The sequence below is a fragment of the Ascidiella aspersa genome, chromosome 5 (assembly GCF_963924565.1).
Source record: "Ascidiella aspersa chromosome 5, kaAscAspe10.2, whole genome shotgun sequence".
Classification (NCBI taxonomy): Eukaryota; Metazoa; Chordata; class Ascidiacea; order Phlebobranchia; family Ascidiidae; genus Ascidiella; species Ascidiella aspersa.
This window is the reverse complement of record NC_139451.1, coordinates 15,551,579-15,564,006: the sequence shown is the minus strand read 5'-3', so window position 1 is coordinate 15,564,006 and position 12,428 is coordinate 15,551,579.

The window sequence follows — 12,428 nt, the reverse complement described above, 5'->3', positions numbered from 1 at the left end:
AGTAAATACGGTATCTGTATTTCACTTTCTAAACATTTATTGATACAACATCAACGTAACCAATAACCATATATTTTATTTTTTTCATTAGACAAGAAAGAATGACATGGGGAAATACCTTGGGGCTTTTAAGACGTAACAATAGCAACAATCAATAAAGGAAACGAACAACGAGGCAATAGTTTAAAGGTACAGTATCGCATATTCACACAAAGGTTCTTGAACAAATGTTGCAAAGAAACAAAAACAATTCCTGATGAATTTTCCTAAAAATTTACTATGTGAATTTGAACATTTTACAGTTTAATTATCATGCGATAATCGAAACTTGACAGGCTATAACTTTTTTTACTTTTCCACGATTTTCCTAAAAATTACTGTTAAACTACCTAATACAATACTAATTAACATAACGTTAGTCACTAACTCATGCCATTAAGATTTTTGCAGAAAAATAACTTTTTCGAAGGCCTCTCTACGAAAACAATGCTATAATTTACGTGCGAAACCTCCCGGTTTGGTGGGTTATAACTTTTTTTCCCTGGCCATGATTTTCCTAAAAATTACTGTTAAACTACCTAATTCAACACTTAATAACATAACGTTAGCAACTAACTCATGCCATTAAGGTTTTTGCAGAAAAAAAACTTTTTCGAAGGCCTCTCTACGAAAACAATGCTATAATTAACGTGAGAAACCCCCAGTTTGGCGGGTTATAACTTTTTTCCCTGCCCATGATTTTCCTAAAAATTACTGTTAAACTACCTAATACAATACTGATTAACATAACGTTAGTCACTAACTCATGCCATTAAGGTTTTTGCAGAAAATCCCAGTTTGGCGGGTTATAACTTTTTTTCCCTGCCCATGATTTTCCTAAAAATTACTGTTAAACTACCTAATACAATACTAATTAACATAACGTTAGTCACTAACTCATGCCATTAAGGTTTTTGCAGAAAAATAACTTTTTCGAAGGCCTCTCTACGAAACAATGCTATAATTTACGTGCGAAACCTCCCAGTTTGACGGGTTATAACTTTTTTCCCTGCCCATGATTTTCCTAAAAATTACTGTTAAACTACCTAATTCAACACTTAATAACATAACGTTAGTCACTAACTCATGCCATTAAGATTTTTGCAGAAAAATAACTTTTTCGAAGGCCTCTCTACGAAAAAAATGTTATAATTTACGTGCGAAACCTCCCAGTTTGGTGGGTTATAACTTTTGTTCACTGCCCATGATTTTCCTAAAAATTACTGTTAAACTACCTAATTCAACACTTAATAACATAACGTTAGTCACTAACTCATGCCATTAAGATTTTTGCAGAAAAATAACTTTTTCGAAGGCCTCTCTACGAAAAAAACACTATATTTTACGTGCGAAACCTCCCAGTTTGACGGGTTATAACTTTTTTTCCCTGCCCATAATTTTCCTAAAAATTACTGTTAAACTACCTAATACAACACTTAATAACATAACGTTACTCACTAACTCATGCCATTCAGATTTTTCCCACAAAATTTTTAAAAGCGCCCTCCACAAGAAAATGCTGCTATATTTTTAGTGCAAAATCCCCCTTTTGGCTTAAAGCCCATTCAGTGTGACCCTTTTTTAATGGTTTGCTATTCATAGATTAAATTAAGCTTATACATTTCATAAAATTTCAGCATATACATATAAAACGAAAGTTTTTGAACTTTATACATTAAATCTAATATCCTAAAAAATGTACTGAATATTATAAGTTTTGAAAACTATTTTGCCAGCCGGGCAATCTTAGTTAGCAAGCCTGAACCCCACGTCAAGGGGTTGCCCTTTGTTCAGGTTTTCCTTTTTGTCACAGATGGAAAACCCCATATCCATAGGCTGGGTTGGAATATGGGGAAAACTAACTGGAAACAACCACTTTTTAATCAATATACATCAAAATGAAAGTATTTGAAACTAGTTGCTGCGAAGAATACACAACCAAAAAAAATTACTTATTAGACATTGGTTTAGTTTTAGAAACACTGTGGCAATGTGTATGTAATTAACCACCCAAGATGACAATTGTAGTTTTAGTGAAGGGCTGGTCAAAAACTATATTTTCAAATTTACGCCATGATTTCTAAAAGGTTGCAGAAACATGTATAAAAATTATACAGTACATTGTTTCTTAACCCTTCTCTAGATCCAAAATTTGCAATTGTCTGTTAAGCATAGGACAGCCTAAAAGCAGAATTAACACCAAGCGTCACATGGAACCATTAAAATTTGTCATAGAAAAACATGAATATTGTAGTTCTCGTTCCTCGGTTAAGAAACACTTAAATAGTACATTAAAATTGTTGGCTATGGGACGATCGGGGGCAAAGTAACGCCCGAACCTGTGCATTGTTTACTGCAAAGCCATTTTCAGCCATGCAATTAAAAGTGGTTGTTTTGTATCCCAACTTGGTCGACGCATCAAAATATGTCATTTTGTTTGCCAACATTTCAAAATAAATAAATGCCTCATGACATGCAACTTTGCTCAAATAACCTTTAACATGGAAGTTGTTCAGTACCTCTACAGAATTACAATAAATTTTATCTTCCAAAGAATTCACCTTAAATTCTATTCCGGAATAGGTTTTATTATACAAATGACCATCTGGAAATTTAGTTGCCCGATATCTATAGTTGCAAAGTTCACTCTCAATAAAGCTATACAACACGTTTCTTTGATCATAGTTTAGACTACCATTATCTAAACCTATTGTCAAATTGAAAGCAAATAAACAAGGCTTATTTTTCATAAAGAGCAAATGTCGACAACAACTAGGGGGTTTTTCTGCAGTTAAGTGTGGAGTTTTAATTATTATTCGTATTTGATTAACTATCTCGCAAAATATTGTTTGAAAGTCAAATATTTTGGATGAAAAATGTGTGGAAAGGTTTTTGCTTAAAGTAAATTCAATGCTTTCGCATAGTTGGATCTTTTCACCTCGAAATTTTGTCATGTCAGGAATTTTTCGACGCCTTCTTTTAACTACAATGCGTTTGTCAAAAAGTTTCTCATTTTTTTCATCAAAATCTTTTTGTGTGTTATTAGTATTTTCTGCCGAATGTGGGTTTGTATGATCATCCTTATTTTCTATTGGAGATTGTTCGTTCAAGTCCATTGTGATGGTGTTACGATTTCCAATACACTCTAAATTTGTTGTTATTTTATAAAAGTAAATATAGGAATTTTCTAAAAGTTGTTTTTCAATTTCTGACCAAACAATGATTTTAACACTTTCATCATTGTATTGTATAATCTTATTTCCATAAAAAGCGTATGTAACATAATGGCCGACATTAACACTTGCTCCAAGGTGGACAATTACGCTAGATAACTCATAGACAACTTTTCTGTCATTAAAATAAGTGATCAAAAATTTGTTAGGTACAACTTTTTTAAAACATTTAAAACCAGTTGCGTTGCGACTAAGAATTAGACAAAGAACGTCAGGACTGCCCAAAATTCTACCATTAGTAGTACCACAAGAATATGGGTTGTTACATATAAAACAAAACAAATTTACATCTTTTAAAGCGCGATTTAAATATGATTTCAAATCAGAGTTGTCATTGTGATCAGAAAACATTGGAATTGTAAAAAAAGAATGATCGGAAGAAGTCACATTAATTTTGTTTTGGCAAATATCACATGTTGCTGATGTCTCTATCTTAAATAAACTTTGTAACCACAATTTTCCAAAATTGAAGAAAAATTACACAACAACATAAATTCGCTTATATCATATTGTTCATTATCTTTCAGTTGTAAATCACCGCTTATTGCAACATACATATCTTTAAACTTATTATTATCGATTTTATTTTGTGCCAAATACCCAATAATCGAGGCTATTTTTTCACTTGCAGTACAGTTAGTAAAAGTATAATCATGTTGCGCTCTTGTATTACTTTTTACTGCTTGTAAAAAGGAATTCAACCAACAATTATTAGCAAAATTAGGAAGACCAATTCCAACAACATTTGAGGTTTTCAAATAAGTGGATAACCTGTGGTCACATCTTACTGAATCCTGAACAAGTGCGTACAATACCCACATTCGAAAGCAATTTTGGTTAAAATCAATTTGACTATATTCAAGAATTTCATAACATATGGAATCCACAACATAACAAACACAAACACCACAGCTAACACTATCTGTTTGATTTATTTTTTCCCCAACATTTATTAAAATTGTACCACCGGAATACTGTTCAAGTAATGGCAACATATGCTGTCTTATATCAGAAATTAATAATTGGAGGTCTAAATTGCCGGAGTCGTACAATGTTAGGGTATGCTTACTTTTTTGAAGCCACATTACCAAAAAATGATTTTTTAACAACAATGGGAAAAACACGTTGTTACGAATATTATTACAATGGGATGGTTTCCACCACTAGAGGCGTTGCGTGAGTCAGATGAACAGTTGCGAGCGCCTATCTTTTCCAATGGTTATCCGTGGTTTTCAATTACGTGTTTTCGCGCTTTGTTTTTGTAGAATCTATTGTGAAGCTAATTATTCTTTTAAAGTTAACTTTAATTAATATCTATAATCACTTTTTATTCGCAATTTCTTCAAATACTGGTAAAAATAGGGTTTCGGTTAATACCAGGAAGCATTTGCGTCAACTTTTTTGTAGTTTTTTGTGGTACTGCTGTTTTTTAACCTACAAGTTGTTTCATTCACACTTTTTAACAGACATTTTTAATTCAAAAATATATCTTCTGTATAGTATTCTAAAGGACATTGTATTGCTTGTGCATTAACTTAAAATTTTCACCAGATATTTATTTGTACTCAACATTAATTTAACACCTTTTAATACAAGATACCTCACATCTTAGGAAAATATTCGAGTGATCCACATCCTTTAAAAACAACTAACTATTTATACTGTTTAGAAATAGGTGTAATTTTGTAAATGTTATCTTATTATAACCTTTCTTACAAGTGACCCCATGTGGTTTTACAAAAGTTGAATAAATATAGCCTGGAGCCCTAGAGCAGACACTATCATGCAAGCTTTTGCATTTGGCTGAAAAATCAGGCACTTGCTGAATTCCAAAGAATATTTTGGCTGTAGAACTGAAATCTTACATCTTGACAAAGAAACCGTATATTTGTGGAAGAACGCCAGGACAATGAAACAAGTTTGTCAGTCAACGTTACAAACAAGTCACAACTACAATGAATCTTATCATTCTTCAAATAGTAGTCAAATCTCTAGAATAATATTGTACTGATTTTAATATGAAATTTAGTAGAATGTTTTTTACTTGTGGTTTTGCAAGCATCAATTTAATTCGCAGCGTTTAGATCAACTGTAAAATTTTGTTTCATTTCGTATCATACAAAAAATAAATGCATATTATGAAGTTTAATAAAACAAGCAAAACTGTTGACTTTTTGTTAGGTGTTAACTGTAGTATATGACATCAAGAACATGATTAAAAGTGTTTTTTTAATGCAGGCTTGTTTACATCTCCCCTCGTAGAAATTATATTTCCAGATTTGTCTGTTTTGATTCCAAACCTATAAAAAAAGTATAAATAATTTTTAAGAGATAATGATTATTATTTATTTCAACTAAATCAAACACTGTTAAAGAATCAATAAAAACTGCATATAACAAACTAATTTAATCAGCGAGCACTAGAGGTAGAAAATAAACTTTTACCTGTTAGATCACTTGGAAAGCAGCATCTGCTTAAATTGTATTCCAGTACCAGTTTCTTTAGTTCCATAAATTGTTAACCCAGGGAGAGAATGCATAGCAGGTTTAATATTACCAAACAAGTATTTTCTAGAAGTTTAGACAAAATTCTCACTAACTTCATTATGGTAAACCCTTTCACTTGGTAAATGCATGTTAGTTTAATGCACTTTCTGGATCAATAACTAGAAGCTTACCCCAAAACATACCACAGCAGCTACCTTGCCAAACAAATTCTCGTAAAAGATTTTCTGAGTGTGACAACAAGCTAAAATCGTGAACACTAACTTAAATAACAATCCAGTCTTTGATTCGGGGAATGGAAAAGGCGTAAAAGTACAACAACTTATTGCCAGGACAGTTTGATGACTGGAAAAAGCAATATTCACATACTTGTCTTTGCGATAAAAATAAAAAGATGGTCTGATAGTGACTACAGGGATAAACTTATCAGTCAAACCGGTCAAAATGTCGCAAACGGCCCTAATAACTGAATTATCGACCAAATAGTGCCAGTCTCAGACCTATCGTCATTGTAAAAAAACGCGACTTCATCTGAGTCGGTCCGCGCGACCCCTAGTGGTGGAAACCATCCCATTATCTAGTATAGGTTTAAGAGCTGTGTTCATATTCTTGTATGTTTTTCCTTTTAGGATTTGACTTGCCAATATGCAATTTAACCAAGGAGTTACATAAATTAACGGTTCTAGCTATGTAACAGTCAACAACTTTATCTGTAAGCCAACCAATTTCAAATCTTTGACCACCAATACATGCAAGAATCGCGCGATATGTTTTACCAACTGGGTTTGTACAGAGTGAACACAAGTCAAACCATGACAATGTTTGATTGTTGTTGCTGACAAGAGCGGTGTCACTGATACAATCTTTTAAATTGCACTGGTGCCAAATTTGGCTTGTTAGTGGTTGAATGATATTTTTGATCTCATTTTCTCCTGGAATATAGGTAAAATATTTTATTGTTGGCGTTGGTAACAGTATTTGCATGGGGTGTCCATTATCAAAAGTGTCTTGGTTCCGATAGTGAATGCTATTCGTACACTTATTGGAAGAATAATAACCCTTGTCATTAGACTTTCCTTTTTTAAATTTTGATTGAACAACTGGAGTTGATTGAACGGTCTCATCAAATAGTTTTGACAATTTTTTATTTTTTGTTTTATTTTTAACACCAAACATTATTGAATCTGCAAACATTTTTTCTTGGATTTTAATTGAATTATGATAGTTAACAACAAAATCATCAATTCTAGCCATTCGTTTTTTGCTTAAATAATTTGTTTTCAAGTCCCTAAAGTGCTCCTCAATTATACCTTGTGTTGAGTTATTTTGCAAAATTGTTTGAAATGATGACTCTTGTAAAGCACTACATTTTGTTTTTACTTCCAAATACCATTTGACTTGATCAGGGTTAGATTTTCCTTCCACTATGTGCCGTGATAGGTCCCCAAGTAACATTTTTGATGTTGAGCATATGCGGCTTAGTATGTTTTGAACAACTTTTTTACAAAAATTTTGGTCAAAGTATATGTTTGGAGTACAATCAATACCTTCAGTCATGTGTTCATGGTAAAAATCTGAACTAACAAACAAATTAAGCTTCTTTATAAAACAATTAAAAAATGGGGACTTTCCTTCTATAGTTTCATCCAGTACTTTACTAGCGAAAATGAGATCAAAATCATCATTAACTACTAATTGGTCAAAATCATTGTCAACGTCAACTGTATTACCAAAAGAATTTGAAGATACCAGGTTAAAAAAATACTTTTTAACATCTGAGGATGCATATTTGCAATTGGTAATGACAAAAAAACTGTAAACTGTTTTATTTAGTTTTGAAAAGCTGTTGCAAGAAAACATTTGGTTTAAAATATAAAGAAACGTACAATGATTATTTTTGTTTTTGGCATGTTTCATGCAAAACGATTTAGCTGCTTTCATGGTATGACTGTAACAATTATGAACAATAGTTTTTTGCAAATCTGTTTTGTTGGGAATGCCACACACTATCCGAAAGCAACGCTCATAATACTGCAACCTGTTCTCTTGACACATAGCCTTGAGAACACCATTCCACATGGCCATGGAGCCATCAACAATAATCAAAGAGGGTTTTTTAGAATAATGACATTCCCGTAAAACAGAAAACAAAAAACTTTCTAAAAAGTGACTAATACTAATTGCATCATGGCATGTGGTGACATATGTTGCTACTGGCAACGGGACCCCACCCTTATTTGGATTACGTATTAAAAGTGTATAAACTTGAAAATCATTATAAGCATCGGCTCGGCGCAAAACACTTCCGGTTGCATCTAAGTAGACAATATCTTTCTGGCATATTTCAAAATAAACTTTAATTTATGGGGTTGAGTACAAAAACACCATTGGTGGTGTTAGCCTTATTTTTCTTACAAAAGGGCGCCAATCTTTCCTTATCCAGTCTAGGTTTACATACCATAATTTACTAATTCTATGTTTTAAGTTGGATTTGCTTTTAATGTTATTAAGGACAGATTGTGATGGTAAATATGTATGTGACCCCAACCAACGCTCTTCAGGTGTTAGAGTTTTAAATAGTTCCCTGCGTTGTTGTACTGCAGTTTGACCCTGCAAGGATTTTTCAAGTTTATTTCGGAATGTCACTGTTACTCGCCTACTTCTTGTACACCCAATTTTATGGTTTCGCTTTCCACTGATGTTAACTTTTGCCACAACTTTATCTATAAAAGAATGTAGTGTTATTGAAATGTTGACCATACAATCACAACATTTGTTGTGGCCACAGTAAACTTTTATGTTACCCTCCTTATAAAACTGGTCAGAATCGGTTAAAGATGTTACTCTGTCCTTCCCCACTAAATAATTGCTTGAAATGTTCGGTACACATCCAGAATATACTTGCCTTAACTTTCTCAAAATAACCTCTTTGTAATAATCCCCCTGAAAATTATGCTCTGATCGATTTTTAACCATTCTCTTCCACTCTTCCAGTGTAATATAAAACTCTTTTGTTTTATTCAACATTTTTTTTTTTTTTAGGTTTACAACATTCAAAGGTATTTTCAGGAATTTGAGCCAAATCACATAAGGTTTCTTTATTTATCCATGGTGGAAATTAAAAAAAATCATTATCACTGGAAGAGCCAATAGAAGAAGTTGACGAAGTATCGAAAGCCAAATTACTTTCATCATGTAAATTAAGGAAATCATTGGAATAATTATCATTAAAAATAATTTGAGATTGATTATTGGGGTCACATACATTTGTTATCTCAGAAGGATTTTCGAAAGGTTTTGGATCGGGCAATGTTAAATTTTGACAGCTATCAAAAATTGGTGGGTGATAATATACTTTGTCTGGGTTGGCATGTTTTGAAACCCTACCCTCACAAATTAAATCCAAATCTTCCCACATTATTTGGGAATATCCACACGGGGAAGAGTCTTTAAAAATACAAGGGGGGTGAAACCACTCCTTACAGAAAGAACATTCCACCATGAGATCATATTTATTATAAGGCTTTCGGCAAATGCAAAATAACAACCCTGGACTACTTTCTAATTCCATATAACAAATGTCCCTTTGATCCTTAAACAATTCAACCCTTACTGATGGACAATCATTCATTATAGCAGAAGAATTTATAATATCTATTTTGTTAAGAATGTCAAATTTAGGAATACGGGGGTCCTCATCTAAGCTATCATTAGTATCACTTTTATCCACAGCAGAAACAACAACCATATCATCATTTTCATATCCAAATAAGTCATTGTCAGAAGTGTCATTAAAACGACTTTTATGAACATTACATTCAATGTCAACATCCAAATTTTTATTACACAAGTCAGCAAAAGAATTTTTACCAAAAGTTACGATATTATTATCTGTGTGAACTTTAGCACCGGAATCTGTAGAAAATTGACTTATAATCCCAGTAATATTAGCTGCATTTCCTATGTTGTTTTTATGAATGCGGTTATACTCATTAATAACTTTTTGCCTAAATACAGAATTTGAATTCCATCTTTCCATTACTCTGTAAACATTTTTATATGTTGGTTTCCTTGAAATGCTATTCAAATATTGGACAATAGTTCCATAGCATAGTTTATTAGGTATCTTATTTAGGATGCTAGCAAGCGCCGTAACATATTTATGGGTGCAACTTAATTCTTTTGAACTTTTTGCAGGTTTTGCGTTTTTAGAATGTTGTTTTAGGTTAATTTGCTCTATTTTTTGCTTGACCTCTTTCTCATGTTTTTTGTAAAACTTTAGCCTAAGTTGATAGGGTAAATGCGGAAACCACCGTTCTTTTGACAAAAATACTTTTGCTGACTTTCTGTCAAAAACCAAACAACTTTCGCTTTGTAAAAAGACAGCAAGTAAATAAACTTGGTCTTCAATTTTTATGTTAGGACTGCCACCGAATCTTAATGAAAAGTTACGAACCCTTTTTTTACAGGTATAAATAGATTGCATCTTGTACTTGGCATCTTTGCAATATGAAGAGTAAATGCCATCTATGTGCAAATTCTCAAAAGGAAAAAAACAACCATTTTAAAATTGCTACAGGAATATTTAACAAGTAAATTTTGTACAAGGAACCAAGACAAAAATGCAAAAACATTATGTAAAAGAAAAAATCAACAATACAAATTTTAACAAAACTGAAAATTTTTGACAACACATATCCAAACCCACCTAAATCCAACCCAAGAAATTGAATTACAAAGCTCAGAGAAAACAAAACAGTCGTTTTAAATAAATCAGTCATTGTCAGAACCACACACCTTGCACTTCTACCCAACAGCTGACAAAATATACTCAACCAAATCAACACAAACTTTAGTTTTCAACAAATGGCTTCGGACAAAGGTGAAAACAAGCCCAAAGGTGCTTTTAAGGTCTTAGGGTTCTTACCTGGGCCTTTTCTGGTTGTGGTAGAAAAAAGATTAGAGCTCTTACCAACAGCTTTGCTGGTAGAAGGAAGATTAGAGCTCTTACCAACAGCTTTGCTGGTAGAAGGAAGAAACCTCTTAGTTGCAGAAGCATAAGATAAAGGAAAATCGGGATCGGAGCTCTTACCAAGGCTCTCAGTGGAGGCAGAAGAGAATACCTTAGTGGGAGAGCAAGAAGATAAAGGGACATCGGGGCTCTTGCCAAGGCTCTCAGTGGAGGAAGAAGAGAGAAGGACCTTAGTGGGAGAGCAAGAAGATAAAGGGAGATCGGGGCTCTTACCAAGGCTCTCAGTGGAGGAAGAAGAGAGAAGGACCTTAGTGGGAGAGCAAGAAGATAAAGGGACATCGGGGCTCTTACCAAGGCTCTCAGTGGAGGAAGAAGAGAGAAGGACCTTAGTGGGAGAGCAAGAAGATAAAGGGAGATCGGGGCTCTTACCAAGGCTATCAGTGGAGGAAGAAGAGAGAAGGACCTTAGTGGGAGAGCAAGAAGATAAAGGGAGATCGGGGCTCTTACCAAGGCTCTCAGTGGAGGAAGAAGAGAGAAGGACCTTAGTGGGAGAGCAAGAAGATAAAGGGACATCGGGGCTCTTACCAAGGCTCTCAGTGGAGGAAGAAGAGAGAAGGACCTTAGTGGGAGAGCAAGAAGATAAAGGGACATCGGGGCTCTTACCAAGGCTCTCAGTGGAGGAAGAAGAGAGAAGGACCTTAGTGGGAGAGCAAGAAGATAAAGGGAGATCGGGGCTCTTACCAAGGCAATCAGTGGAGGAAGAAGAGAGAAGGACCTTAGTGGAAGAGCAAGAACCAAGGCTCTCAGTGGAGGAAGAAGAGAGAAGGAGCTTAGTGGGAGAGCAAGAAGATTAAGGGAGATCGGGGCTCTTACCAAGGCTCTCAGTGGAGGAAGAAGAGAGAAGGACCTTAGTGGGAGAGCAAGAAGATAAAGGGACATCGGGGCTCTTACCAAGGCTCTCAGTGGAGACAGAAGAGAAGACCTTAGTGGGAGAGCAAGAAGATAAAGGGACATCGGGGCTCTTGCCAAGGCTGTCAGTGGAGGAAGAAGAGAAGACCTTAGTGGGAGAGCAAGAAGATAAAGGGACATCGGGGCTCTTACCAAGGCTATCAGTGGAGGAAGAAGAGAGAAGGACCTTAGTGGGAGAGCAAGAAGATAAAGGGAGATCGGGGCTCTTACCAAGGCTCTCAGTGGAGGACAAAGAGGAGGATAAAATAGAAGAAGTTGTTCTTGGGTGGCGTGCAGGCGTGGAGCGCTCATCTTGCTTGGTGGTCGCCGATCATCCAAAAGAGAAGAGTGGGCGATAGGAACGCTTGAGCCGCTTGCCACTGCGAGATGGAACAGGCAGCGGATGGCAAGCTGCAGATGTTGATGCACTTCCTTCCCAGAAAGGCTCTGTAATAACTATTGTCAGTATACGCATACATATATTTTTTTACGTCTTTACTACAGTTGTATATTAAGTTTTTTAAAACCAAGTGTAAATCGCACCTTCATTCCCGTAACAACCGTCCTTTATCTCCTGGACCACACGAGCCTGGATGAGGGCGCCCATGTGGTCCTCGATGCTGGTCATGTACCTCCGTAGACCAGCATCAGAGAGATGCACGTCATCGCTCCACATCTCCCTCTCCTCGCCGATGTCGAAGTGAAGCAAAGAAAGTTTTTCACGACGAGCA